Source organism: Hordeum vulgare, chromosome 4H (genome assembly GCF_904849725.1).
Source record: "Hordeum vulgare subsp. vulgare chromosome 4H, MorexV3_pseudomolecules_assembly, whole genome shotgun sequence".
NCBI lineage: Eukaryota > Viridiplantae > Streptophyta > Magnoliopsida > Poales > Poaceae > Hordeum > Hordeum vulgare.
The window spans coordinates 353,619,249-353,643,247 of record NC_058521.1 but is presented as its reverse complement, the minus strand read 5'-3'; the positions used below and the strand labels follow the sequence as shown (position 1 = coordinate 353,643,247).

Below are 23,999 nucleotides of genomic sequence, written 5' to 3'. Positions count from 1 at the left end.
GATCCGGACAGACTCGAATCAACGCGGGTCTGAGATGGGAATTCAATGACGTGGCATCATTAGCGGTTGATCACTGTAGCTTAATTACAATAATTACTGTTGCAAAAGTCGAGGATGTCACAGGTTTCTTCCCGCGATGGAAATAAGGTGTGCCATAGCAGCAAGAGGTTAGGTGTTCATGTGTGTGTGGTCGGGAACGTGGTTGTGGTCCGGGTGGAGGTTTATTCCGGCGCGTCTGTCCTTGCTGGTCTTATAGTCTTGCACGTCGTAGTCGGTGTAGTTGACATAGGAGCTGCAATAAAACTTGTTGTTTCTTCTCCATTGTCGTGCCTCCTTGATCATGTCGATGCTCCACCATGCTTGCGGGAAATTTTCTTCGGTTGCTGGAGGGTTGCAGTGCCTCGCTCTTGAGAGCCATTGCAGCCTGAGGAGTCTATGGCTCATCTAAACAGGACTAAGGTTTTTGTCCTTTTACTGGGCGAATAACTATGTCATCCGTGAGGACAACAACATATTTTCCAAGCATCACAGAAGCACGGTGCTCATGAGACAGGTGAGGGGAACGGGAACTTGCTATGGGCGGTTATTGGTCGAGGGGTTCGTGGTCCAACATGACCTAGTCCTTCATGCCCATGTTCGACATAGACACAAGTGGTGGTGGTCGGGCGGAGTATTGGCCATATTACAACGACTTAGAGTCGTTTTCTACGGTCCTAATCCGACCACCTTATGGCTGGGTGAAGCTTTAGGGTCTCAAGGAACTTAGGATGTGGGTGAACAGTTATCATCTTATCCCTAAGCACATTCCTTAGATGCCATTAATGTGACCTATTGCTCTGGACAAAATCACTCTATTTCACCGAAGATACCATCTCACATAAGTCAGCCCCACACCGCTCATGCTAGTCAACTCCGGGGTTGAGGGGAGGACTAAATCCAAACACCACAAGTATCATACAATGCACATGTGTCGAACCTCGGGGAGGCATACAAGTTGCTAAGCTTGAACTGGAATGCTACAAATCCAAATGTTCCGCTAGATCATCAATGGACAGGGTACTCCATCCTATATTAAGGAAACATGTAGTATTTCAATCCAAGATCTGGTTTCCTTTCTACTAATCCGATCAAGTGGTGCATCAATCCGGTCGATCACCACTGGACCCATCACTCCTACAAATACAATATTTGATGGGGTTCTACAGGATCACTTACAGTCCTCATAATTCACATATTACTGCAAGAATTACATCACAGTATATCCACCAATTTCAATATCATGGCCATCTAATCTCCAAGGCCATTTCATATAGGTTCGTAAATCAATTCGACAACTCCAAGTATATGCACTCATTATCCACCGAGAAACATGGTATCATGATCGAGATCATCGGGCTAGATCTAATTTACTCTGAACCATGTGGCCTCATACATCATTAATAGTCTATTGGGACTACCTATTTAAATCCAAAACTCAAGTCCAATAAGAACTCTTGCTCGATACTCCAAGTCATTATGGTAAAAGCATTGAAGCACGTCAACTACTTGTTAAAGTCAATTATACCACCAAGAATTATTGTTCGTGATCATAATTGTCCTACTGAATCCAACTTTACTCCAGGAATATGTAGGTTATGCTACTATATCAACATTGTTCCACCAAATTCACCTACCTTTCTAAGGGTCTCATGATCCACCAAGATAGTCTAGCTATATCCTCCAGACAACTATCATCATCACAACAACCTTAGTCTAATACTCTCATATCCGAGAATGGTCCTTCTTATGGCATTAGGGTTATGGTGCTAGCTTAAGAATGAAGGGTACTCGTTCACTGTGATCACTTGTTCCATAAAGAACCCGGTGCTAACAGGGGGTTTTCGGGGCTCGGCGGGTGTTCTGGCGAATCCGTGTATTAGACACGTGACCAGAAATTTGAACCGGAAAGTCTTGTGGAGGTTAGGCTGGGCTAGGGAGGGTTTCCAATCACGAGGAAAGCATAACCTCTACAGGTTGCGTGTGGTTAAGCATGGTATAGCCAGTGTCTTCAATGTCAGGTGTCCGTCAAAGTGGATCCCTGGTGCATCTTGTCTTGCTAGTTTTTAGTTGTCGAGAAGGGTGAGGGAGAGGGAGAGAGAGAGCATAGAGGAGAGTGTCTAAGGGGTGCTATAATGCAAGTACAATCAAACAAGTGCCAAAAATCATTTCGAACATCAAGATAAGACAGGTGATATAATCGCGTGTTAGTTGCCTGGAGAAAAAGCGCGACTTACATCAAGGCACAAACAACAAAAACAAACAACACACAACATGGTCCCATCCGAACCATTTCACGAACTCGACTTCGTATAAGGGATTTATGACTCACCCTACTCTAGGGGTTCTCGGACTCGACGGTCGTGCTTGCTTCATGCTCCGGAGAGGAGTCTCCTAAGTCTTCTGGACCTTCTCATGGTGTTGCCATGTCTCTTGTTGTTGCTCGCCGAACGACTCGGGTTGAGTTGAAGGAATTCTTGATGACTTCTCATGTGGCGAGTTGCCGATGAGGGTGGTTCCTCATGGCTTTCGTTGACAGGGTCTTCTGTTGTCTTCATAATCTTGTCATTGTTTTCTTGTCTTCTAAGGCTCCGAGAGTTTCAAGTGGATGACCTTTATGCAATAACGTCAGCAAGGCATGATAGAGTTCGGACCCATCAGTCATGTTGATCGCGATATCGACACCTAGAACGGGGTATGAAGAGAACCGTTTTCCTGCTCACTAAGGTGAGGCAGACCAGATGGCGAGGTTCTCATCCACCGGTGGTGGTCGACACAACCTTAATGTTGACAGGGTCGCTTTATTAGCGATGCAGATCATGGCCTTGCATATATTACGTCCTGCTAATCGTAGGAGAAGGTGGCATTACCCTGGATCAGTGTCGAGGGTGTCGCTATCTTCAGGGTCTCGATGTCCTTGTTCCTCATGGAGGTACTTCTGTTGGTGTCGTCTGGTCGTAGCTCATCATCCTTGTCCTTCAGTACATGGATGATTGTTTGGAAAGGTTGCTTCCTTCTAAGTTGCCCACGACGATTTCAAGTAATCCAATGGTCAAAGGGCATAAGGGTGATAGCGACCATTTGCAAGTTTTGAAAAAATGTAGACGAGTAGTGTCAGAGAATAAGGGTGGAAGTGTTAAGGCAATAACCTTGCTTCTTTTGAAAATTTAGGAGAGGTGAGAAAGCTACATGATTTGCAATTACTTTTGAAAGGTCTGAAAAGAAGTTTTACCCTAACTAACGTCCGTGCTAACGAAGGGCTCCCTACAGTAAGGATGGCTCTGATACCAGCTCTGTGGGAACCCCAACTTACGGGTCGAAATCGCCGAATGAACGTGCTCAGTGATCCCAGAGATCAATGCTCACTTAACACACAAAAACTGAATAACAAGAGTCTTACATCCACACATACCGTTTCATACAATAAATGACCGTTGGGGTCAAGTCTTACATATATAGGCCTTGAGGGCCAACACACCAAACTTGACCAATAGAGGAAATATTCATCGAAAGCGTGAACCCATGCCATCAGCCTTAACCTATAGGCATTCTGACTAAGAAGTGTCCTAGTTCGCAAGAACGTCACAATGGTGATCTTCACCATATCCTGATCTCTCATACCTAGTCAATAAAATAACCAGTGGCAAGCCAGTGAGTACTTTGAATGTACTCGCAAACAGCCCGTGATATGAACAATACAATTGGCAGATTAACAAGTACTATGCAGGTTCGGTGGATATCAGCTTAACTGAAAATAAACATGTTCATGGATGTGCAACATAAGCTAGATGGTATTTAGAAGAACAGGTTACAGATATCAACATATCTGTCAAGGGCTGAACACTCCGGGTTCACCCGATATGCCAAGTCACCAAACTTGGTCATAACAATTGTTTTATATTAACACCATTTACCACACACTCACACACACTTGGTTTATGCGGAAACGACTGGACGTAGTTTAAGCAGGATTACCCAACTGTCCTTGACCATGGACATGGCTATTCGAATAGTTTTACACTCTGTAGAGGTAGTATGCTGGACCCACGAGATCCGGGAAACTTCCGTGTCATCCGCGACTCGCGGTATATAATATACCCGAGGTAAGTACCCGATCAACGCCTTTGACCTGACGTTACTAGACAATGAGGTCCACTCGATTGGTGCCCAGCCCACATGATGTACGTCTTACGAACACCGACTCTGGACAGTATCATCCATGCGGGGACCAACGGTGTGCCTGGAACACGTAAAAACGGCATAGTCGCCCTACCTGACACGACCCCATCACGAGAGTGACCACACATCACTCCTGCCACTAGTAATGTGTCTCTTTCCTAGCACCGACAAGAGTAATCAACAAAGCCCCATCCCATAAAGGGGTAATGTGGTCGTACATGTAAGGTTGGGACGGTCGACACATCATAAATCTAATCCCATTTCCGAAACCATACACACTCAAAATACCCGGTGCACCACTTCACCAAAAGTGGCCACCTAACTCCTCATCACCCTTGGGCATTAGTGGCACTCGACAGGGTTTTCATAAACCTTTGATTTTATACCATCATCACGCTCGTGCTACTATGCTTAGCTCTACTTGTCAATATGATATTAGTGTGACCCTCATAGGTGGTAGGATCATGCTCAACATGCAGGTGCTCCGGAGGAGCCATCGGTAACATCACCTCAATGATTTACCGATACTTATGATCATATGCAACGGGAATATTTCTCTACTAGCATGCAATATAACATATGTTCAAATAATGGTCAAAGGGTTGCTTGCCTTTTCTCACATAAGTCCTCGGGCTCTTCGAGGTCTTCCGGTCCAACTCCGAGTACTCCATCTACTCGTCAACTATCGTTGGAAACAATCACAGTAAGACACACAGCTAGCAGAACAAAAGTGCTATATAAAATAGAAGTTTTATTTTTCTTGGACCTCTCTGGTCATAAGAAAAATACCTGAAGCTTGTTATAGGGGTTTAGACCATCAGGGATTTTTGGGTGGATGAAAGGAAGGAATAGGTGATTTTAAAGGAAGTCTATAGAAAATGTCATGATAAAAATAAGTGGAGGCACTCATTTAACATAAAATAATTTTAGGAACATCTAGGAAGTTGCTTAATGGGATTTGCAGTTGATATGAATATTCTATGGATTTCCTAATATTGGATAAATATCAATAGGAGGCTATTTATTTAATGTAGCAGAATAATGTCGGATAAAAATGTTGACCAAGGCTCTAAAAATAGGTTATGATATTAGAATGCTCTCGAATTTGGAATCACTCCATTTGAAGTTGATTTGAATGTTGTAGGAATTTTGAAAGGTGGGCTAGGAGCATTTAAATCTACATTTGAATAATATTGCAACATAAAAGTTGCTTGCAAAAATGTACAAGGCACATACTTGGATAGCCCTAGATTTTAGGAACCTACAGGAATTTGAATCAACATTTTTGGAGTTAGAATTATTTAAATATGGATTTATGAATTTCTGCCAAATGGAAATTGAGAAAAGGAACTCAGCCACACGGGCTATCTTGCGCCGAGGGCGCTGGAGAGGAGTTGGGCCGGGCCAGCGGCTCTCTGGCGCCAGCAGAGGGCCACGCCGATGGTGCATTCCCCAGAATGTGCTTCCCACACCGGAAGACGCACAGGGAGGGATCCGCCTCCATTTAACGCACCGAGCCCGGCTCGGTGTGGCTTATAGGGAGGGTCCCCTTGCCAGGACCTTCTCCTACCTCCTGCTCGCAGGCTGGGGAGGCATGGAGGAAGGGCCGGCCGAGGGAGGACCTACCCAGGCGGCTTCGGCCACCGCCCCCCCCCCCGGCGGTGCGCCGGCCACCAGCGTGCTCTGGGCAGCTGATACGTCCATTTTGCATCATGCTTTTATGTTGATATTTATCGCTTTATGGGCTGTTATTACACTTTATGGTACAATACTTATGCCTTTTCTCTCTTATTTTATAAGGTTTACATGAAGAGGGAGAATGACGGCAGCTGGAATTCTGGTCTAAAAAAGGAGCAAATTTGAGATACCTATTCTATGCAACTCCAAAATCCGTGAAAACCAACGAGGAATTATTTTGGATTTTATAAAAAATACTGGGCGGAAGAAGTACCGGAGGGGAGCCACCAGGAGGCCACAAGCCTGCCAGGCGCGGCCTACCCCCCGGTCGCGCCTAGGTGGCTTGTGGGCCCCCTGTTGCCCCTCCGGCTCCCATCTTTTGCTATAAGGAGGGTTTCGTCCCAGAAAAATACAAGAGTAGGCTTTCGGGAGGAATCGCCGCCACCACGAGGCGAAACTTGAGCAGAACCAATCTAGAGCTCCGATAGGGCCATCCTGTCGGGGAAACTTCCCTCCTGGAGAGGGAAATCGTCACCATCGTCATCACCAACACTCCTCTCATCGGAGGGGACTCATCACCATCAACATCTTCATCAGCACCATCTCCTCTCCAAACCCTAGTTCATCTCTTGTAACCGATCTCCGTCTCGCGACTCCGATTGGTACTTGTAAGGTTGCTAGTAGTGTTAATTACTCTTTGTAGTTGATGCTAGTTGGATTACTCGGTGAAAGATCATATGTTCAGATCTCTAATGCTATTAAATACCTCTCTGGTCATGAACATAATTATGCTTTGTGAGTAGTCACTTTTGTTCCCGAGAACATGGGATAAGTCTTGCTATAAGTAGTCATGTGAATTTGGTATCCGTTTGATATTTTAATGTGTTGTATGTTGTCTTTCCTCTAGTGGTGTTATGTGAACATCGACTACAAGACACTTCACCATTATTTGGGCCTAGAGGAAGGCATTGGGAAGTAATAAGTATATGATGGGTTGCTAGAGTGACAGAAGCTTAAACCCTAGTTTATGCGTTGCTTCGTAAGGGGCTGATTTGGATCCACTAGTTTAATGCTATGGTTAGACTTTGTCTTAATTCTTCTTTCGTAGTTGCGGATGCTTGCAAGAGGGGTTAATCATAAGTGGGATGTTTGTACAAGTAAGGACAGCACCCAAGCACCGGTCCACCCACATATCAAACTATCAAAGTAGCGAATGCGAATCATATGAACATGATGAAAACTAGCTTGACAGAAATTCCTATGTGTCCTCGGGAGCGTTTCACCTCATATAAGAGTTTGTCCAGGCTTGTCCCTTGCTACAAAAGGGATTAGGCCATCTTGCTGCACCTTTGTTACGATTGTTATTTGCTACTTGCCACGAAGTATCTTATCACACAACTATCTGTTACCGATAATTTTAGTGCCTGTAGAGAATACCTTGCTGAAAACCACTTGTCAGTTCCTTCTGCTCCTCGTTGGGTTCGACACTCTTACTTATCGAAAGGACTACGATAGATCCCCTACACTTGCGGTTCATCAAGACTCTTTCTGGCGCCGTTGCCGGGAAGTGAAGCGCCTTTGGTAAGTGGAATTTGGTAAGGAAACATTTATATAGTGTGCTGAAATTTACTGTCACTTGTCACTATGAAAACTAATCCTTTGAGGAGCTTGTTCAGGGTATCTTCACCTCGACCAGAAGCATAAGGAGTTTCTCCTCAACCTGCTGCACCTACTGAAATATTTGTTATGAAATTCCTTCGGGTATGCTAGAGAAATTGTTGGCTAATCCTTTTACAGATGGAACATCACATCCTGACTTGCATCTAATCTATGTAGATGAAGTTTGTGGTTTATTTAAGCTTGCATGTTTGCCCGAGGATGAGGTCAAGAAGAAGGTATTTCCCTTATCTTTGAGGGATAAATCATTGACATGGTATAGGCTATGTGATGATACTCGACCATGGAACTACAACCGATTGAAATTGGAATTTCATCAAAAGTTTTATCCTATGCATTTGGTACATCGTGATCGGAGTTATATCTATAATTTTTGGCCTCGTGATAGAGAAAGTATAGCTCAATCTTGGGGGAGGCTTAAGTCAATGTTATATTCATGCCCCAACCATGAGCTCTCGAGAGAAATTATTATTCAGAACTTCTATGCTCGGCTTTCTCATGATAATCGCACCATGCTTGACACTTCTTGTACCGGTTCTTTTATGAAGAGAGATATTGACTTCAAATGGAATTTATTGGAAAGAATTAAACGCAACTCTGAAGAATGGGAGTTTGATGAAGGTAAGGAGTCAGGTATTAACCTCAAGTTTGATTGCGTTAAATCCTTTGTTGAAACAAATACTTTTTGTGATTTTAGCGCTAAACATGGACTTGACTCTGAGATAGTAGCTTCATTATGTGAATCATTTGCTGCTTATATTAATCTCCCTAAAGAGAAGTGGTTTAAATATCATCCTCCCTTAGAAGTCAATGTGGTTAAACCCAATCCAGTTGAAGAGAAAGTCATTGCTCATAATGATCCTATTGTTCCTAGTGCTTACATTGAGAAACCACCTTTCCCTGTTAGAATAGAGGATCATTCTAAATCTTCAACCGTGATACGTAGGGGCTACATTAGAACACCTACACCCCCTGAGAAAATTAAATTTGAACCTAGCATCAAAGATCTCCTGTCCGACAATGTTGATGGCCATGATATTCACTTCTGTGAAGATGCTGCTAGAATTGCTAAACCTCATGCTAGAGACAAACATAGGCCTGTTGTTGGCAAGCCTGTTGTTTCTGTTAAGATATGAGATCATTGTTATCATGGTTTATGTGACATGGGTGCTAGTGTTAGTGCAATACCTCAATCTTTATATGATGAAATTAAAGACGAGATTGCACCTGTCGAGATGGAACCTATTGATGTCACTATTCAGCTTGCCAATAGAGATACTATCTCCCCTTTGGGAATTGTTAGAGATGTTGAAGTCTTGTGTGGTAAAACTAAGTATTCTGCTGATTTTCTCGTTCTTGCTACCACACAAGATAGCTTTTGTCCCATCATATTTGGCGGACCTTTCCTAAATATTGTCATTGCTCATATTGACTGTGAGAAGCAAACTGTTACTGTTGGCTTTGAAGGTGTGTCACATGAATTCAATTTCTCCAAGTTTGGTAGACAACCTCATGAAAAATAATTTTCTAGTAAGGATGAAATTATTGCTCTAGCTTCTATTGTTGTGCCTCCTACTGATCCTTTAGAGCAATACTTGCTTGATCATGAAAATGATATGCATATGGATGAAAGAAATGAGATAGATAGAGTTATCTTTGAACAACATCCTATACTTAAGAATAATTTGCTTGTTGAACTGCTTGGAGATCCACCCCCACCAAAGGGTGATCCTGTGTTCGAGCTTAAACAGTTACCTGATACTCTTAAGTATGCTTATCTTGATGAAAAAGAGATATATCCTATTATTATTAGTGCTAGCCTTTCAGAGCATGAAGAAAAGAAATTATTGAAAACTCTGAGGAAGCACCATGCTGCTATTAGATATACTCTTGATGATCTTAAGGGCATTAGTCCCACTCTATGCCAGCACAAAATTAAAACCGATCTTGATTCCAAACCAGTTGCTGATCATCAACTGAGATTAAATCCTAAGATGAAAGAGGTAGTAAGAAAAGAAATACTAAAGCTCCTGGAAGCAGGTATTATCTATCTTGTTGCTCACAGCGATTGGGTAAGTCCGGTGCATTGTGTCCCTAAGAAGGGAGGTATTACCGTTGTCCCTAATGATAAAGATGAATTGATCCCACAGAGGATTATTACTCGCTATAGGATGGTAATTGATTTTAGGAAATTGAATAAAGCCACTAGGAAAGATCATTACCCTTTGCCTTTTATTGACCAAATGCTAGAAAGATTGTCTAAACACACACACTTCTGCTTTCTAGATGGTTATTCTGGTTTCTCCCAAATAGCTGTTGCACAATCTGATCAGGAGAAAACCACTTTTACCTGCCCTTTAGGTACCTTTGCTTATAGACATATGCCTTTTGGCTTATGTAATGCACCTGCTACCTTTCAAAGATGTATGATGGCTATATTCTCTGACTTTTGTGAAAAGATTGTTGAGGTTTTCATGGATGACTTCTTCGTTTACGAGTCTTCTTTTGATGATTGCCTCAGCAACCTTGATCGAGTTTTGCAGAGATGTAAAGATACCAACCTTGTCTTGAATTGGGAGAAGTGCCACTTTATGGTTAATGAAGGCATCGTCTTAGGACATAAAATTTCTGAAAGAGGTATTGAAGTCGATAAGGTTAAAGTTGATGCGATCGAGAAAATGCCATGCCCTACAGACATTAAAGGTATAAGAAGTTTCCTTGGGCATGTTGGTTTCTATAGAAGGTTCATTAAAGACTTCTCTAAGATTTCTAGGCCTCTTACCAATCTCTTGCAAAAGGATATTCCATTTGTTTTTTATGATGATTGTGAATAAGCATTTGAAATACTTAAGAAGGCCTTGATAACTGCACCTATTGTTCAACCACCTGATTGAAACCTACCTTTTGAAATTATGTGTGATGCTAGTGATTATGCTGTTGATGTTGTTCTAGGACAAAGAGTTGATAAGAAATTGAATGTTATTCATTATGCTCGTAAAGCTCTGGACAGTGCCCAAATAAACTATGCTACTACTGAAAAGGAATTTTTAGCAGTTGTGTTTGCATGTGAAAAGTTCAGATCTTACGTTGTTGATTCCAAGGTTACTATTCACACTGATCATGCTGCTATTAAGTATCTCATGGAAAAGAAGATGCTAAACCTAGACTTATCAGATGGGTTCTCTTGCTACAAGAATTTGATTTGCATGTTGTTGATAGGAAGGGAGCTGAGAACCCCGTAGCAGATAACTTGTCTAGGTTGGAGAATGTTCTTGATGACCCACACCCTATTGATGATAGCTTTCTAGATGAACAATTGAATGTCATCAATGCTTCACATAGTACACCTTGGTATGTTGATTATGCAAATTATATTGTTGCCAAGTTTATACCACCTAGTTTCACATACCAAGAAAAGAAGAAATTCTTCTTTGATTTGAGACATTACTTTTGGGATGATCCTCACCTTTATAAGGAAGGAGTAGATGGTGTTATTAGACGTTGTGTACCTGAGCATGAACAGGGACAGATCCTACATAAGTGTCACTCCGAAGCTTACGGAGGACACCATGCGGGAGATAGAACTGCACACAAGGTGTTGCAATCTGGTTTCTATTGGCCTACTCTGTTCAAGGATGACCGTAGGTTTGTCTTGTCTTGTGATGAATGTCAAAGAATAGGTAATATCAGTAAACGTCAGGAAATGCCTATGAATTATTCACTTGCCATTGAACCATTTGATGTTTGGGGTTTTGATTATATGGGACCTTTTCCTCCAACGTGTATACTCATATCCTAGTTGATGTTGATTACATTACTAAGTGGGTAGAAGCTATCCCAACTAGTAGTGCTGATCATAACACCTCTATTAGGATGCTTAAAGAAGTTATTTTCCCTAGATTTGGAGTCCCAAGATATCTAGTGACTGATGGTGGTTCACATTTTATTCATGGTGCTTTCCGTAAAACGCTTGCTAAGTATGATGTTAATCATAGAATTGCATCTCCCTATCATCCTCAGTCCAGTGGTCAAGTAGAGCTAAGTAATAGAGAGATTAAACTAATTCTGCAAAAGACTATTAATAGGTCTAGAAAGAATTGGTCTAAGAAGCTAATAGAACTGCTTATAAGAATCCCATGGGCATGTCTCCGTACAAAATGGTTTACGGTAAAGCATGGCATTTACCTCTTGAGCTAGAGCATAAGGCTTATTGGGCAATCAAAGAGCTCAACTTTGATTTCAAACGTGCTGGTGAGAAGAGGTTATTTGATATTACCTCACTTGATGAATGGAGAACTCAGGCATATGAAAATGCCAAGTTGTTTAAAGAAAAGGTTAAGAGGTGGCATGGTAAAAGGATACAAAAACATGAGTTCAATGTAGGTGATTATGTCTTGCTATACAATTCTCGTTTAATATTTTTTGCAGGCAAGCTTCACTCTAAATGGGAAGGTCCTTACATTTTTGAGGAAGTATATCATTCCGGTGCCATCAAGATCAACAACAAGGAGGTAATTTTCCGAGAGTGGTAAATGGGCAAAGAATCAAGCATTATATCTCAGGTACTCCCATAAATGTTGAAAGCAATATTATTAATACCATAACTCCGGAGGAGTACATAAGGGATATTTATCAGCCTGTTTCACACTCCAAAAACAAAGAGGTATGTGATTCTGTAAGTAAACCGACTCCAAAACTTTTTGAGTAGCAATTTTTCTCTGTTTTGGAATTTTTAAAAAATAGAAAAATTTAAAGTAGTCCGGAAAGCGCACGAGGAGGCGACAAGCCTGCCAGGCGCGGCCAACCCCCCTGGCCGCGCCTGGGTGGCTTGTGGGCACCTCGTGTGCCTCCCGGACTCCATTTTCTTGCGGAGTACTCCTTTTGGTCGGGAAAAATTCATTATATATTCTCCCGGAAGGTCTGACCCTCGTATCATGCAAATATCCTTTGTTTTTGTTTCGAGCTATTGTACAGATAGATCTAGATCGCTATGGCGTCCCCAAAAGTTCCGAAGGACAAGTTCTTCGAGAAGGTCATCAATCCCTACCTAGCGGTAGTGCTGCAAAACCCTCAATCTATCAAGATGCATGAGGGGGTGCTGCACATCCGTGATGTTGAGGGGCCCAAGAAGATCAGAAGCGTGGAGGCGAGGCTCGAAGTAATGGAGCAGCAAGTCCTCAAGTGCCAAGGGATGGTGGAACGCGGACTCAACGCCAACCACATGATGATCACGGAGTTCACCAACAAGCACAAGATCGATGCCAATGACATCGGGAAGCACCTCTCCAGGCTCTATGGCAGAATTGATCGCCTCCAAGCCCAGATCTATGACCTGCAGAACCAAATCTGTGAGTATGAGTATAGATTTAAATCAATACGGTTGGATGCAGATTTGAGGATTCCGGAGACTCGATCATCTTTCCATGATGGAGCACCTATGCCTTGGAAGACGAAGAATCAACCCCAGATTGCAACAACTCCACCACCATCACCTTCAAAGGAAGGCAATTAAGCACGGGTATGGGCACTCCTCTTGGCTTGTGCCAAGCTTGGGGGAGTTGCCCCGGTATCGTATCACCATCACATCTTTTGCCTTTACCTTTTTCTTAGCTCGATCCTTTTTGGTTTTATCTTTCTCTAGTAGAATAAAGTTCTTAGTATGTTCTAGGCTTGAGTTTTGCTTTGTGTTACCCCCAATGTATTCGAGCTCGTGAGTCATATAATAAAGAGTGTTTTAGTTAAGGGCCTTGCTTCATTCCATGATCTAAAGAAAAGAATAATAAAAGAACAAAAGCATGAAAGATCATTTAATGATCTGATGGGAAGTGATGACTTCACATATAAAAAGAATGTTGATTAAAACTTGTTGTGGGTGGTCAAACGTAGACCTTGGTCATTGTTGCAATTAATAGGAAGTAATAAAGAAGGAGAGGTTCACATATAAATATATCATCTTGGGCACCATCTATGATTGTGAACACTCATTAAACTATTACATCCTTAGAAGTAGATGTTGGACAAGGAAGACAACATAATGAACTATGTTTGCTTGGTCTCGAACAATGTTATATGACTAGAGATCCCTTAGCATATGACGATTGCTTCCACTTCTTATTAGCCAAAACTTCCGCACTAAGTAGAGATACTACTTGTGCTTCCATACACCTTCAACCCGGTTTTGCCATGAGAGTCCACCATACCTACCTATGGATTGAAGAAGATCCCTCAAGTAAGTTGTCATCGGTGCAAGCAATAAAAATTTCTCCCTAAATATGTATGATCTATTAGTGTGTGGAAAATAAGATTTGTACGAACCTGTGATGAGGAAGACATAAAAACGACATACTGCATAATAAATTTATTTATCACAGGAGGCAATATAAAGTGATGTTCCTTCACACTAAGAGGTCACACATCCAAACCTCAAAAGCGCATGACAACCTCTGCTTCACTCTGCGAAGGGCCTATCTTGTACCTTTACTTTTTGTCCTTAAAAGAGTCATGGTGATCGACACCAATTCCTTATTTTGCCCTTATCTTGGCTAACGTCATGTGCTAGGGAAAGATCTATATTCATATGTCAACTTGGAAGTAAATATTCATGAATTATTATTGTTGACATTACCCTTGAGGTAAGTAGTTGGGAGGCGAAACTATAAGCCCCTGTCTTTCTCTATGTCGAACTGAAACTTTGATCTCATGAGTACCACATGAGTTTTAGCAATTGTAGAAGACGAAAGGATGATTGAGTATGTGGATTTTCTTTACAAGCTCTTATTTGACTCTTTCCGATGTTATGATAAACTTCAATTGCTTCAATGCCTAAAGGCTATTGGTTGTTAATTCTCAATAAGGTTCTTGACCCATACTTTACATTGTGAAGGAATTGTCACGTTAGCATAAGAGATTATATGACGATATTGTTGTTCTAATTATGATCATGATGCCTGCATGTCCGTATTTTTTTTATCGACACCTCTGTCTCTAAACATGTGGGCATATTTATTGATCTCGGCTTCCGCTTGAGGACAAGCGAGGTCTAAGCTTGGGGGAGTTGATACGTCCATTTTGCATCATGCTTTTATGTTGATAATTATCGCTTTATGGGATGTTATTACACTTTATGGTACAATACTTATATCGTTTCTCTCTTATTTTATAAGGTTTACATAAAGAGGGAGAATGCCGGCAGCTGGAATTCTAGTCTGAAAAAGGAGCAAGTTTGAGATACCTATTATGTGCAACTCCAAAAGCCGTGAAAATCAACGAGGAATTATTTTGGATTTTATAAAAAATACTGGCTGGAAGAAGTACCGGAGGGGAGCCACCAGGAGGCCACAAGCCTGCCAGGCGCGGCCTACCCCCCTGGCCGCGCCTAGGTGGCTTGTGGGCCCCCTGTTGCCCCTCCGGCTCCCATATTTTGCTATAAGGAGGGTTTCATCCTAGAAAAAAACAAGAGGAGGCTTTTGGGAGGAATCGCCGCCGCCGCGAGGCGGAACTTGAGCAGAACCAATCTAATGCTATTCAATACCTCTCTGGTCATGAACATAATTATGCTTTGTGAGTAGTCACTTTTGTTCCTAAGGACACGCGATAAGTGTTGCTATAAGTAGTCATGTGAATTTGGTATTCGTTTGATATTTTGATGCGTTGTATGTTGTCTTTCCTCTAGTGGTGTTATGTGAACGTCGACTACATGACACTTCACCATTATTTGGGCCTAGAGGAACGCATTGGGAAGTAATAAGTAGATGATGGGTTGCTAGAGTGACAGAAGCTTAAACCCTAGTTTATCCATTGCTTCGTAAGGGGCTGATTTGGATCCACTAGTTTAATGCTATGGTTAGACTTTGTCTTAATTCTTCTTTCGTAGTTGCGCATGCTTGCGAGAGGGGTTAATCATAAGTGGGATGTTTGTCCAAGTAAGGTCGAAAGGACTACGATAGATCCCCTACACTTGTGGGTCATCAGCAGCCAACCGCGTCGATCCGGGGTCCCATTCCCGCAGGGGAACCGCGCGGGCGAGCAGGGCCTTGGCCGCGGCGGAGCCGGCTTCGGCTGCTGAGGAGGAGGGCGCCCCGGCCACCTGAGAGGAAGGAGGGAGAGAGTGGAGGAGTTGCGACGGCTAGGAGGGTCCCAGGGGCTAGAGGCGAGGGGGGAAGCCCTGGTTGGTCCGACCCGAGTGGAGGTTGCCGAAGGGCTTCGGCCATGGGAGGGAGGTAGGAGGAGGAGGAGGCTTGGGAGGAGAGCATGGCTCGAATGGGGGAGCCCTCGAGATGCACAAGGGAGAGGGAAGCAAGAGAAGCTCGGGGAAGAGGGAATTAGAGAGGGGGAGGGAGAGAGAGAGCTCAGGAGCTCTCTGGAGTTTCCTGTGCATGGATGCCATGCACCCCAGAAGGAGCTTGGAGGCTAGATGATGCATGGAAGTGCTTGGAACAGTCAAAAAGAGATGCTAAGACATGCTTAGACAAGTTGGTTCGGCTAGATACGTCCCGGAGGAATCAAACAAGGTGCAGAGCACCATTTCTGCACTCCAGGGAGATGGTCACCACCCCACTTGGTGTCCTGGGCCACCCCTTGGCCTGGACAAGGTGTCAAGCTTGCAAGGCATGCGTGCCCCAAAGCACTGGTGGAGTTTGAACCCAAAAGGACCAGTTTAGACTGGGGTTTGACTGCTGTTAAGTTTGCAACAGCAAACTTAGAGTTAAGGAAAGTGGGTCTCAAATGGGGAGTCTTGAGGAAACATTATGTGTGGCAGTGTTAGCTATGTAAGAAGTACAACACTGCTAAGTTTGAGCTCAAGTAATGAAGGGTAGCTAGTACTTGCTGTACAAAGCTACATTTCAGCTAGAAATCTAGATGTAGATGTGTTGCTCATTTTCTCCACATGAGCATGCCATATCTTGGTTTGAATTGATGCCTTGGGATGCTAGGAACCCTCTGGAAAGAGGTGGGGGCTTTGGCTTAAGAAGAAGTGGGACAAGAGGAGTAAAAATGATGATTCCAAGGGTAAAATGAGAAGTAGCTACAAGGGGTCTCTCTCCAATAATTGACCAGTGGCCATGGCAAAGCTACTGGAGTAAAACTGTAACTAGGGGAGGCTGTGGTAGAAAGTTGAGCTCAAGGGTAAAAGTGTAAGGGGCCAAAGTAGCTACTTTAGTGAGTGCACACAAGGTGTCTGATGAGTGTCAGGGCAACCAGATGGACTTCAATGGATATGAAACTTAACAGGGTCAAATAATAGATGAAACTAAGCTTTTATACCAAATTTGGGACTCGATGGACAAGATTTCCAATGTAGACTTGGAAAACCCATGAAATGGGCTGAAATGGCTTTCTGCTTACAAAACTATTCTAATCAATTCCCACAAATCCAATATTTGGTGTGGGGGAATTATTTGAGCATTAAAGCGTACCCAAAATGTTTGGAGTCAATTGGAGAAACTTTATAATGTAAAGTTTCCCAAAGTCAGAAATCAACACAGAGGGTTTTGAGGTTCTTGGGACAAGTTCATCTATTCTCCTTGATGCACCACCTGGTGTGGATGCATTATTGGAGTATCATAACATGCCCACCAAATTTGAGCATTAGTGGAGATACTTGACAATGTAGAGTTGCTTAAATTTGGATCTGGACAGATAAGGTGTTAGAATAATTAGGGGAAGCAAATCAACTTGAAATGAGATGAAACTTGGCAAGATCATCACATATATCATATGTGACATGCTAGAATTTTACAGGAATTTATTGAGAATATTTTCTATAGAAATGTTCGAAAAGCTTGAAATAGGAAGAAAGGGTTTTGAAGGGTTTGCCCAACATTTTGAACATGACCATGTGTTGAAACTCATACATATGGAATATATATGTCCACTGAGTTTCCCTAAATTCTATTAAATATTTTGAAAGCAATAAAAATAACTTTCCTTCATAAGAGACCATTTCTGGCCTCACAGGAAGGCATTTAAATAAAATAGTAAAATGACCTTTAAAATAATAACATTGTTGTTTTGGGAAGTCATTTTGATAACGGGTTTTAAATAAAATAATTGGTGCAAAATAAATTCCCTAATTTGAGGACTTGTAGTACAAATCTCATCTCAGGGGTTTTGAAAGCTTAATTCAAAGAAATGTTTTTTGGCGAAAATAATATTTGGTAAAAATAGTTGCTGGTCCTAAACACATGGCATGATCATTAGGCAGGAGTTTTGGGCTAAGGAGGTGACTCTGGAGAGTAACAGAAATTGTTGAGAATCAAACACAAGCATTCAAGCAAGCAAGCAAACAATAGTCACTTCAAGCATCACAAGCATTCAACAAAAAATATTTGGTCATAATTTTTGAAATAAGTTAATTAGTCAGGAAAGCTAAACACAGAGTGTTACACAGGGCCGGCGAAGGGGTTGGTGCTGGAGGAAGCCGGCGAATCCATGAGACCGACTGCGGTGCGGAAGCGATGGCGGCGGCGACGGCGGTAGGGAGTTAGGGTGGCGGTGCGGAAGCGATGGAGACACACGAGGGCGGCGGTGGTAGGGAGGAACAGCGCGGCGGCGGCGTGGGATGGTGGTGGGAAGGAGCGGCGACGGCGGCGGTTGAGGAGAGGCGTGCGGCGGCGGAGGCTGTAGGTTTAGGGTAGGAATGTTAGGTATGATACCATGTAGAGAGAGATGTTTGGTAATGCAACACACGATGAATTAATTAGGTGCATGTATATATATATAGAGTACAAGATGGGCCTCAACCTCAACTATACAAAGGCTAGAAAATGAATCGGACTATACATGTATACATGCAAACTAGTGTCCATTCAACACTTCTCCCTCACTCTCACGATCTCTCTCCCTCTCCCTCTCCCTCTCCCATGTCTCGCAGGAAGGAGCAGCACCCTACGTGCCCCGCTGCTGTTGTCTTGCCTCGTCTTTGTCCTAAAGCACGTGTGCAGCTGCTTCATCTGTCGCGTGTACGAGCAACCGCTCATGCGTTGACCCTGTGCAGCGCACCGCAAGTCGCAGGCCACGCCAGGTCCGGCCTCCCACCACCGGCCACCGGAGCCGCAGGTCCAGTGCCATGCGTCGCCCCTCTCTTCTCCTAACTCTGCCTTCATCTGCTCTCTCTAATCTCTCCAGCTCTCTCTCTCTCTCTCTTTTCTATGAGCTATCAGGAACAAGCTAGACCTCGTCCAAGGGTGCCTCGACCTCATGCCCGCTCGCGATGTCACCATTCGTCGCGGGATCTGCTTGTGCTCCGCCCGGATCAGGCGAGTCTGAGGCCTCTGCTTCCCTCTGCAACCTCACCTCCAGTACCTGCAACTCCCGTCGGCTACTGCATTTGTTCACTATGAACGACCGGTGAGATCCCCGTGCATCCATGGAAAGCAAGACTTGGCCTTTGCTTGTGTTCAAATAGTTCAGCTTTCATGTACTTGACATGTGCTGCGCCGCAACGCAGTGGTTAGCGCCTTCATAATTTTTATAACAACGAGGGGTCCTGTGTTCGAACCCAGCGCGCCCCATAAATTTTGGTTGGTTTTTGTTTATTTGGCATATATGTTTCATTCAGATATTCTTGTGCGCATACCTCATCTAGAGCCAAAACATTTCATGATCAGATAGCTGTTGTAGCACAGAAGTTCAAGAACGCAAGCACACATCGAGAGGTCTTGGGTTCAATCCCTAGACACCCTCATTATTGCTGGCCATAAATTTTGGTTGGTTTCTGTTTATTTGGCATATATGTTTCATTCAGATATTCTTGTGCGCATACCTCATCTAGAGCCAAAACATTTCATGATCAGATAGCTGTTGTAGCACAGAAGTTCAAGAACGCAAGCACACATCGAGAGGTCTTGGGTTCAATCCCTAGACACCCTCATTATTGCTGGAAATTTGATAGTATTGTGGTGTTCCTACGACACCTGGGTCATGTCGTCCTATTGACCGGTCCTTGCTGACCAGTTGACTAACCCATTGGCCGGAGCGGTCATAGTCATCTCCGAGTCCAACCTATCTGCATGTATTTTTCTTTTCTTAAACCATTGTTGTAGCACATAAATCTTGCATAGTAAGGCCATGGATTGCCATTGTTTCTAAAACTTTCATAACTAATGAATCATGCATCGTATTAAAATAATTTTTTATATGAAAAATGTTTAGAATTTTATGTAGATTAATTATATCCAAATATCAGCCATGTTTAAAATGTTTAAACTTGCTCTTTGCATCAATTTGCGTTAATGGCCATGTTAAAATGGTTAATTACATAATTCAATAACCGTAGATCCGATTAAATGATCCATCCCTAGACACCCTCATTATTGCTGGAAATTTGATAGTATTGTGGTGTTCCTACGACACCTGGGTCATGTCGTCCTATTGACCGGTCCTTGCTGACCAGTTGACTAACCCATTGGCCGGAGCGGTCATAGTCATCTCCGAGTCCAACCTATCTGCATGTATTTTTCTTTTCTTAAACCATTGTTGTAGCACATAAATCTTGCATAGTAAGGCCATGGATTGCCATTGTTTCTAAAACTTTCATAACTAATGAATCATGCATCGTATTAAAATAATTTTTTATATGAAAAATGTTTAGAATTTTATGTAGATTAATTATATCCAAATATCAGCCATGTTTAAAATGTTTAAACTTGCTCTTTGCATCAATTTGCGTTAATGGCCATGTTAAAATGGTTAATTACATAATTCAATAACCGTAGATCCGATTAAATGATCCATCCCTAGACACCCTCATTATTGCTGGAAATTTGATAGTATTGTGGTGTTCCTACGACACCTGGGTCATGTCGTCCTATTGACCGGTCCTTGCTGACCAGTTGACTAACCCATTGGCCGGAGTGGTCATAGTCATCTCCGAGTCCAACCTATCTGCATGTATTTTTCTTTTCTTAAACCATTGTTGTAGCACATAAATCTTGCATAGTAAGGCCATGGATTGCCATTGTTTCTAAAACTTTCATAACTAATGAATCATGCATCGTATTAAAATAATTTTTTATATGAAAAATGTTTAGAATTTTATGTAGATTAATTATATCCAAATATCAGCCATGTTTAAAATGTTTAAACTTGCTCTTTGCATCAATTTGCGTTAATGGCCATGTTAAAATGGTTAATTACATAATTCAATAACCGTAGATCCGATTAAATGATCCATAGATGTAACCTCCTTAGAAAAATGTGTAGAATTACATGTTGCATTTTATTTTCCAGTTTTATAAATACAAAATATGGTTAGTTCAGATTTGAACCAATTTTGTAAATAACATATGGGTCATTTCGAAAATACTATAAATTGTTTCCGACCTCTTTTAAAATGCTTATATAGTGTAGTTTGATTATGCTTCACCTCGTGCTATGTTTAACAACATTTAAACTTATCATGTAATTAAACGGGAGTGAACTAAATAATTTGAATGTTGAGTCTCGTTAATATGCAACTCGTTGCATATTGAATTTCACTTAATGTGTAGCACTTGATTGTTGTGCTTTGCCATGACATGCATAATTAAATGGACATCCTTCATGTTTGTTTGCGCATCATATCAAGAATATGTTGTGGTGTTTATCATGTGTCGATTGTTTGTTTCTGGATTTGCTTCTTCTCAATATAGTTTCAAAAGTGTTTGGTGTGTGAGGATTCGTTCGACTACATTGGTTCGTCTTCTCCATGGATTCGTTCTTCTTCCAAGTAGGATCTCACGCAAGATGACCATTTCCCTGCATACCACTACTATCATTGCCATGCTAGTTGTCTCATTTCTATCGCTAGGTCTAGCTTCCTACCACTTATTTTTCAAGCCTCCCAACATTGCCATGAAAAGCCTCTAACCCCTCCACATCCTAGAAAACCATTGTTTGGCTAAGTTACCGCTTGCTTAGCCCTTCTTGTAGTGTTGCTAGTTGCAGGTGCAAGTTGTTTGATACGTCCCCAATGTATCTATAATTATTTATTGTTCCATGTTGTTATATTATCATCTTAAGATACTTTTCGGGTCATAATGCAACAATTTATATTATTCTTGAGCACTGACCTATTAACCTAGTGCCCAGTGTGACTTGTTGTTTTCTGTGTGTTTTTTGTCCTTCAGGTTTTAGCATCAAACGAAGTCCAATTGCCACGTAAATCTTTGGTGATTTTTTATGGACCAAAAGGAGACTTGGAAGCTCTGGGAGGAGACTTGGAGCTGCACGAGGGGCCCACAAGGATACACGGCGTGCCTAGGGGGGTCGACGTTCCCTGATGCCTTGTTGACTCCTTGTGGCCCCTCTTACCCCATTCTGCGGCCTATAAATTCTCTAATATTCCAAAACCCTAGAGGCCTCCATGAATTTTTTTACACCGGCGCAAGTATGTGTTCCACTGTGATCCCATCCGTACTTCTATTTCGGCACTGTATCGGAGGGGGAACCGATCATGGAAGGCGTGTTCATCAACCTCTGTTCCCTCATGATGATGTGTGAGTAGTTCACCTCAGACCTACGGGTCTGTAACCAGTGTGTGGATGGGAATCTCTCTCTCTTGATCTTCAATACAATGATCGTCGCATCTTTGCTTTAATCTATCTGATGTAATTATTTTGTATGGTGCGTTTGTTTTGATCCGATGAATTGTGGGTTTCTGTTCATATTATTCATGAAAAGTATTTGAGTATTCTCTGAATTATTATTGCTCTTATTTGCATGAGCATCATAGTTTTGTAAATATATCTGATCTATTGAATTGTTTTGGCTAAGTAGTTTGATCTTTCTTCAGTGGTAGATGTGCTTTGTAGTGGGTTCAACCTGACAAATTTCTATATCCCAGTGACAGACAGGGACAAGTCACGTCGTTGTGTTGCTGCCACTAAGGATAAAACAATGGGGTTTATTCATATTGATCGAGTTTAGTTTGTCTACATATGTTATCATTCTCCAAGCATTACTTCGTTTGTCATGAACTTTATAAGTAGAGAGGCAAGCATAGAAGCGCCCTTGAAGTGAAGTAATAGTAGTAGGTGCGGGTAGAAGCCGTCCTATTTGCTTATGGACGTGACGCCTATATACACATGATCATTTCCATGAAAATCGCATAACTATCCCCTATTCTATCAATTGCCCAATAGTAATTTGTTTACCCACTCTATGTTGCTTTCATGAGAGATGCCACTAGAGAACACTGCGCCCCCGGGGTCTATTCACTTATATATTCGAAAAACTTATATTTTCCTTGCTTCCTTATTTTATCTTTTATTTTAGTTACTATTCTCAACAATTATCTACACAACTCACTTGCTTGCAAATAACAAAAACATGTGCATTGTGAACCCTCTTGCCCGTGTTGGGTGCAAGTTGTTTGCTCTGTTGTGTGGGGCCGCTAAAGATAATTGATGATTTATATTACTATTGGTTTGATAAACCTTGGTTTCTTAATCGAGGAAAATACTTGCCCGCATTTTTCTGCGATAACCCGTTCCTCTTCACGGAAAACACAACACACATCACAAGCATGAGGAAGGAATTCTGGCGCCGTTGCTGGGGAATATCATCACCAACTATCAAGTAACTTCATAGAAATTATCATGCACTTGTTCTACTTTATACTTTCTGTTATATCTTGCTTCTTTTAAAAAATGCAAAAATATTTACCTTTGCTTTCTTTGCTTGTCACTAATTTGCATCTTCGCTCTGTAGTTCACTTGTCCTACTTGTTACTTTGCTTGCTCGATCACCATGTCTCAAGATACTACTAACTTGTGTGACTTCTCCTATACTAATAATAATGCTTTTATTAGGACTCCAATACCTACGGAAGCTAGCATGGATGCCTTTGATATTAGTGTTGCATTGCTGAATTTTGTCATGAAAGAACAATTTTCGGGATGTCCTAATGAGGATCCCGCTGGTCATCTAAATTCCTTTGATGAACTTTGTGATATGCAAAATAAAAAGGACATGGATAATGATATTGTGAAATTAACATTATGTCCTTTTTCACTAAAGATAAAGCTAAGGCTTGGTTTTCATCTTTACCACGTAATAGTATTGGAACATGGGATAAGTGTAAAGATGCTTTTATTGCCAAGTATTTTCCTCCTGGAATGATCATATCCCTTAGAAATCAAATAATGAATTTTAAATATAAATATCATGAACATGTTGGACAAGCTTGGGAGAGGATGAAATTAATGATTAGAAATTGTCCTACTCATGGTTTAAACTTGTGGATGATTATCCAAAATTTCTATGTGGGACTAAACTTTGTATCCAGAAATCTTCTATATTCCGCCGCAGGTGGTACCTTCATGGAGGTGACCTTAGTATATTCCACTAAACTTTTGGACAATATAATGGAAAACTATGCTCAATGGCATACAACACGGGCTCCAACTGGTAAGAATGTAAATTATGTTGAAGAAATCGCTACTTTGAGT

General features: G+C 41.9%; 1 long non-coding RNA gene across 1 annotated transcript; it reads left to right on the top strand.

The window, feature by feature from the left end:
• Window positions 1-18,448: 18,448 nt before the first annotated feature.
• LOC123446471 lies at window positions 18,449-21,926 on the top strand. The gene is made up of 2 exons (XR_006631372.1): window positions 18,449-18,918; window positions 21,678-21,926. It is a non-coding gene; the product is annotated as an uncharacterized LOC123446471 (long non-coding RNA).
• Window positions 21,927-23,999: the final 2,073 nt, after the last annotated feature.